Below are 7,141 nucleotides of genomic sequence, written 5' to 3'. Positions count from 1 at the left end.
TTTTCACAGGCAAGAATACTGGAATAGGTTGCCATTTCCTTCTCTGGGGGATCTCCCTAACTCAGGGATAAAACTCACATCTCCTGCTTAGCATGGACTCTTTACCACTGAGCCAGCAGGGAAGTAAACCCTAGCTCTTCTTTTTCTAGTTCCTTGAAGTGTAAATTTAGGCTATTTTAGATCTTTCTAATTTCTTAATAAATGAACTTATTGCTATTAATCTTCTTCTCAGAACTGCTTTTGATGCATCCCACAAGTGTTAATAAGGTGTGTTTCTATTTTCATTTGTTTAGAGATCATTTTTCCCCCCTTTGACTTCTTCTTAGACCCACTGGTTGTTAGAAATGTGTTGTTTAGTTTCCATAAATTTGTAAATTTTCCAGCTTTCTTCAGTTGCTGACTTCTATTTTCATACCACTGTAGTCAGAAAAGATGGTTGGATTGAGTTAAATCTCTTTCATCCCTACACTTTGAACCTATGTGTGTCTTTAGAGCTGAAACAAATCTCTTGTAGGCAGTACATAAGTGGGTCTTGTTCTTTTTCTTTATTTTTTAAATCCATTCAGCCACTCTATATTTTGTGATTGGTGAATTAAATCCGTTTATCTTTAGCATGACTATCACTATATAGTGATTTACTATTGCCGTCTTATCATTTCCACTCCAGTAGTCTTGCCTGGAGAATTCCATGGACGGAAGAGACTTGCAGACTATACTCCATGGAGTCGTGGAGTTGGACATGACTGAGTGACTAACACTACTGCTACTACTACTTTATCATTTGCCTTCTGGTATTTTTTGTACCATTTTTTCCCTTCTCTTTCTATCTCAGAATGGTTGTTTTAAAGCTCCTCATCAAAAGTGACTAAGAGTTAGACCCTAACTATGACTAGGGTTTTATACAAGCCAAAACCATGCCATGATGGCTTGATTTCCATGTGTTCTTCTCATCACTAGTTCAATTTGCAGTCTTTCTTTGTGCTAAATTTTCACCACAGGTGATATTGGTATTTGTTTTTCCTGAGACTATACTGTTTGCAACACAAACATGATTTCAATTTTATGACTATCATAACCATTTATGGTACAAACCTGCCATGTTTTATGTTATTACATAAATGTAGGTCTGCTTTCTATTCAGACATACCTTGCAGTTAACCTTCAGTTGTGTCTGAAAGCCAAACTTTTTTTGATTAAATGCTTTGATTCTACAAGTAATAATTTTCTTGTCTAATACTCATACTTTTCTTCAATTTTTAATTCCAGTCACAAACTCAAAGCTCTTTTTCTATTAGGTTGGTCAACAAGTTTAAAACCCAAACAAATTTTTAGCCAACCCAATATTACGCTTATACAAGTGAAGGACAGGATGTTTTTGTGCGGTTTTTATACTGTCTCTTGCATGTGGCCTGTGTGGTGACCCAAGGTTGAAAAAGCAGATAAAGCCAAGGAGGGTCTTGGAATGCAGTAATGGAAAAACCAGACTCTTTATGACCTTCCCTCCCATTCCCAGTGATGTAACTGTTAATGAATTTCAGGTCCTCCTGACCACTATATCCTGTCTCCTCTCCTTCCCCATATAGGGAGAAGGTATTTTCCTTACCCTTCCCCCCCCCGCCCCCCCAACCAATATACCTACCTCACCCAATCAACAAATGACCCATTAGGTCCCTATCCCACTCCTTACACCCAGGGAATAAAAATGAATCAAAAACCCCTGTTCACTGTCGGCTCTCCCTGACTGTCAGGAAGCCGGCCCACTGTGCTGGCAGCCACTCTCCCCTCCCCACTCTCATAAACTTTATTCTTCTTTCATCCTGCCTCATGTCTGGAAATTCTTTTCAAACCCGCACCCAGACCACAACATTTTTGGTGGCCCGTACGGGGACCTTGGGGTCTCTTCCCTCACCTCCTTGCTTCTCCTTTCTCATAGGGACCCTCTGCAAACAGGCAAATGCTGTGGAAGCAGCTGAGGAACTCAGGCCAGGGTTACCCTCTGGTGTGTTCCAAAGGCCCCACTGCTCACTGCACCCCAGCAGCTGCCGCTCGAATGGGTGAGGGTCTCTCCTTTTTCTTCTTTTCAACTGAGGACTAGGCCAACCAATACTGTGTGGGCATGGGTCATGCACTTAAAAGCCATTAGGGCTCCTGCCACATGAGGACTCCCGTTTGAGGATGAAGGGGACATGGAATGGATCAGGCCACAAGGGCATCCACCCCCAGCAAGACAACTTCTGTGCACCGTGTCAGACACATAGTGGTTGAAGCAAAACAGAGACCATTGTCCCCTGGCCACCGCCTCCCTGATGGGATTTTAAGGAGGAATCCTCAGTTCTCTTTCTGCCTACTCTCGCCTCCTCTTCCTTGGCCTGGTTTGGCTCTAAAGGACCTCACAGACCCCAAGTCACCCTGCCTCCATATCCCTGAGGATCTTCTAACGGTGAGTCAACTGGCTGGTGGCTGGGATCTTCCCCTCTGCCACTGGTGCCTTAGTCGCACGGTCTTACGGTTTACACTGGTCGCCTCTCAGGCAGATGTGACTGTCGGGATGGTTGACATTTTGCCTCAGTTGCAGGGAGACGTCACTGAGACAAAAAGGGACGCCTTTTGCCAGTTGGTGACTCTCAATAGCCCCATTCTACGGCTTATAGGCTAAGGATGAATTCTGGTACGTCTTGGGTGCCTCCCTCAGACTCACCCCTTGGTTGTATCCTCAGGAATTGGAAGATGTTTGACCCAGACAATCTCAGGGAAATGAGACTTGTTTACTTTTGTAGCTCATCCTGACCACAATACAAATTAGGGAATCAAGAACAATGGCCTCTTAATGGGACATTAAACTGTTAATACAATCCACCAACTTGACCTCTATTGTCGGATACATGGAAAAGATTCTGAGGTTCCTTATATTCAGGCTTTCATGGCCCTCAGCCAGAATCTGGACTTGAGCAAGACATGTTGCTTGTGCCTATCCACTACAGCTCTATTGCCTCGTGTCTCCCCTCCACCTCCTCCTACACCAGATATTCTAGATGACTCTTCCTACCCCTGATCTCATCCTTCTTCTCAACCTTTTGCCCCACAATCCCTGCCTCCCTATCCAGTAGCAGATCTTCTTTCTCCTCCCCGTACTTGATATTGGAGAGCCCAACGCTTGGAGCCAAGTCCCAATATGCTCCCCCAAGAGAAATTGCTAATGGAGATTCAGGCACTATCAGAGTCCAAGTCCCCTTCCCTATGTCTGACCTCTCTCATATCCAGGGCAAATAGATTCTTTTAGTCAGGACCCTATCACCTTTATCAGAGAATTTTAGGCCCTCACCATAGCCTTTGAACTAACTTGGTGAGATTTCACATAATTCTAACTACTTATTGCACCCATAAAGAAAAGAACAGGATCTGGGCTTTAGCTTAAACTTAGGCAGATGAGGCCATGCCCGAAACCCTAATGAAGAAAGGGCAGGGACAGAGGCAGTCCCTCTGGAAGACCCAGGATGCAAATACCAAGCAAATGAAAATGGGCCAGCAGGTGGACTTACTAGGAGAAATTACATGATTACTTGTCTACTAGAAGGCATGAAAACAGGCAATTATCAAACATGTTAATTATAATAAACTTAGGGGAGTTATGCAGGAATCTTCTGAGAACCTGGCCCTTTTCCAGGGCCAATTAGTATAAGCTAATTGAGAAAATACACCAATCTAGATCCAGAGACCCCCAAAGGACAGGCCATTCTTGCAGCCCACTTCATATGTCAGGCCTCTCTGGACATTAGACAAAAGTTACAAAAAGTCCACAAACCCCATCCTCTGTTTTGCTTGATATGGCCTTTAAAGGTATTTAACAACAGGGAGGAAACTTCTAGGAATAGGCAGGAACAGAAGGACGAAGAAAAATTAAAGCGACACACTCAATACATGGCTCTTGCCATTAGTCAGTCCCTCCCACGGCAGGGATCAATGGGTGCTCCTTCCCCTTCTCAAAAATCTCTAATGACTTGCTTCCAGTGTGGTCAGCCAGGGCACGCTGTCAGGAACTGCCATGCTCCACCACCTGATACCCCTTGCCCTTACTGTCACCAGAAGGGCCACTGGAAGAGGAGTTGTCCCTCCTGCCTTCAGGTGGGTAGGCCAACACCACTGCCAACCCAAACCAGGAGTACTTCAGAACTTGGCAGTCAGAGCCAGAGTTGAAGTCAACTTCCACTGTCAGTGGTAGTCGACTATCAAGAACAGGAGCCAGACTGCATTTTGGGTCTTGACTTACTGGAGGCAGATGGCTGAAAGTGCCCGGGGCTTAGTCTACAGGCTTCCTAATTCCATATAAAACCAGAAGAGCCTGGGTGACCCTGAATGGGGTGGGGGCCATTGTAACCTTTCTGATTGACACCAGGGCTACTTATTCAGCCCTAGTTTCCTTCTCTGGGCCCACTTACTGTTCCTCAATCTTCCTAACAGGGATAGACGGACAACCTTCCTACGGCTATTTCACTCCCCTTCTACCTTGTTCCCTCGAAAATACTCTGTTCATGCACTCCTTCTTAGTCCTCCCAACCTGCCCCCCACCCCTGCTAGTCCGAGATCTATTAACTAAACTTAAAGCTACTTTATCATTTACATGGGTAAATATGACTTTAACAACCACCATGGAACCAGTCCTACCTAAAATTCCACCCAGTATCCTCAGGCAAGTTCCTCCAGAGGTATGGGATACTTCTACTCTCGGCAGGTCTGTAACAGCCACCCAAGTAGTTATCCATCTGCTGCTGTTGCTGCTGCTAAGTCGCTTCAGTCGTGTCCGACTCTGTGCAACCCCATAGACGGCAGCCCACCAGGCTCCCCCGTCCCTGGGATTCTCCAGGCAAGAGTACTGGAGTGGGTTGCCATTGCCTTCTCCGAGTTATCCGTCTAAAGGATCCTAACTCTTTCCCTAGAGTGAAAGTGGAGTCACTCAGTCGTGTCCAACTCTTTGTGACCCCGTGGACTGTAGCCTACCAGGCTCCTCCATCCATGGGATTCTCCAGGCAAGAATACTGGAGTGGGTTGCCATTTCCTTCTCCAGGGGATCTCACCAACCCAGGGATTGAACCCAGGTCTCCACATTGGAGGCAGATGCTTTAACCTCTGAACCACCACAATATCCTCTTAAGGGAGGAAGTATTAATAGGATCAGTGCCTCTAATCTCCAAATTCTTCCAAATGGGACTTCTAATCCCATGTAATTCTCGGCAATACCCAGATCCTGGCAACAAAGAAACCTGACAGCTCCTACCATTTAGTCCAAGAGCTGAGGGCTGTTAATCAAGCAGTGATCCCTATTCACCCAATAGTACCAAAGTTATATAACCTTTTAAGTCAAGTCCCTTCACAAATCCAATATTACTCTGTCCTTGACCTCAAAGATGCCTTCTTCTGCATTCCAGCCCACCCTGGCTCCCAATTTTTATTTGCCTTTGAATGGAAAGACCCAATTACTAAATTTACCCTACAACTCACCTGCCCCAGGGGTTTAGAAATCGTCCTCATTTGTTTGCCTTTTCCAAGCATTAGCAAAGGACCTTTCATCTCTAACATTGGAGGGCGAAAGCATATGTTGGAGGGCTAACATTGGAGGGTGAACATATTACTCCAGTATGTTGAGGATCTTATAATCTGTAGCCCAGATCAAATAACCTCAGATAATAACACTATTCTCATTCTTAAACATTTAGCATAATGAGGGTACCAGGTATCCCCAGCCAAGGCACAGATTACCTCACAACAAATCACTTTCTTGGAGCTGATATTAACCCAGGAAAAAGAAGAGTTGCCCCTGATGGAAGGAAGTTAATCTCAGACATGGCCATGCCAGCCACTAAATAGCATCTTAGAATCTTTTTAGGGATGATGAACTTTTGCCAAATCTAGATCCCCACTTATGCCTTATTAGCTAAACCCCTTTACGATGCCCTTAAAGGATCAGAAGAGCTGCCCCTTGAATGGATCCCAGAAATGGAGACAGATTTTAAACAAATAAAGAAGGCCCTAATCACAGCACCAGCCTTAGGCCTACCTGATTTAGCAAAGCCCTTCTCTCTCTTTGCTCATGAGAGAAAAGGTATGGCTCTGGGAGTACTAATCCAGTCCCTGGGACCATCGCAATGCCCAGTAGCACATTCTACCTAAAGCTCTGGACATAACGTCTCAGAGATGGTCTCCTTGTCTAGGGGCATTATCTGCTACTGCACTTCTAACAGAAGAAGCTTCCAAACTCACAATGGGACAACCACTGACAGTCTACACTCCTCACCAGGTCTTAGATGTTCTCAATTCCAAGGCATTCTATTGGATTTCAGATAGCAGAATTCACAAGTATCAGACTTTTAGAGGGGCCAGAGATGCCCATCAAACCTTGTACCACCCTAAATCTGCCACCTTTTTGCCTGATCCAAATCCTAAAGCTTCTCCATGTCTACATTCTTGTTTAGAAATAATTGACCAAACCTATAATGCTAGGTCAGACTTGAGAGATACCATTTTACCCAACCTAGATGTAGAATGGTTTATTGTTGGCAGGAGTTCCATTCAGGAGGGCCGAAGGGTCTCGGGGTATGCAACAGTTAGCCTTACAGAAGTAATAGAGTCAGGCCCACTCCATGGAGCAATACTTCAGCCCAAAAGGCAGAACTGATAGCTCTAACTAGGGCACTCAAACTAGGAGAGGGACTACGACAGCATTTACACAGACTCAGCATACACCTTCCATGTAGTCTGTGACCATGCAGCCACTCATTAACTACTCATAATACCCCAATTAAGCATGGACCGGAGATTCTGGACTTACTAGAAGCTGTAAAATCTAAGGAAGTGGCCATCATGCACTGCAGGGCACATCAAAAGGATTCATTGGACATAAGTTAAGGAAATAATAAAGCAGATAAAGAAGCCTAGAGGGCCACCCTAAGCACTCTACAGGCTCCTCTTATCCCAAGTCTAGATCCCTCACTGCCTCATTACTCACCCTCTGAACTCAAAGAAGAACAGAACTGTGGGTTTACTTTAACCCCTGAAGGATGGTTACTGAGACCAGACAACAAACTTCTCTTACCAGAAGCTTCCCAATGGAAGATATTAAACCACCTACATCAGGCCACCCACTTAG

The sequence above is a fragment of the Muntiacus reevesi genome, chromosome 1 (assembly GCF_963930625.1).
Source record: "Muntiacus reevesi chromosome 1, mMunRee1.1, whole genome shotgun sequence".
Classification (NCBI taxonomy): Eukaryota; Metazoa; Chordata; class Mammalia; order Artiodactyla; family Cervidae; genus Muntiacus; species Muntiacus reevesi.
The sequence above is the reverse complement of the archived record's forward strand: the minus strand, read 5'-3'. Positions refer to the sequence as shown.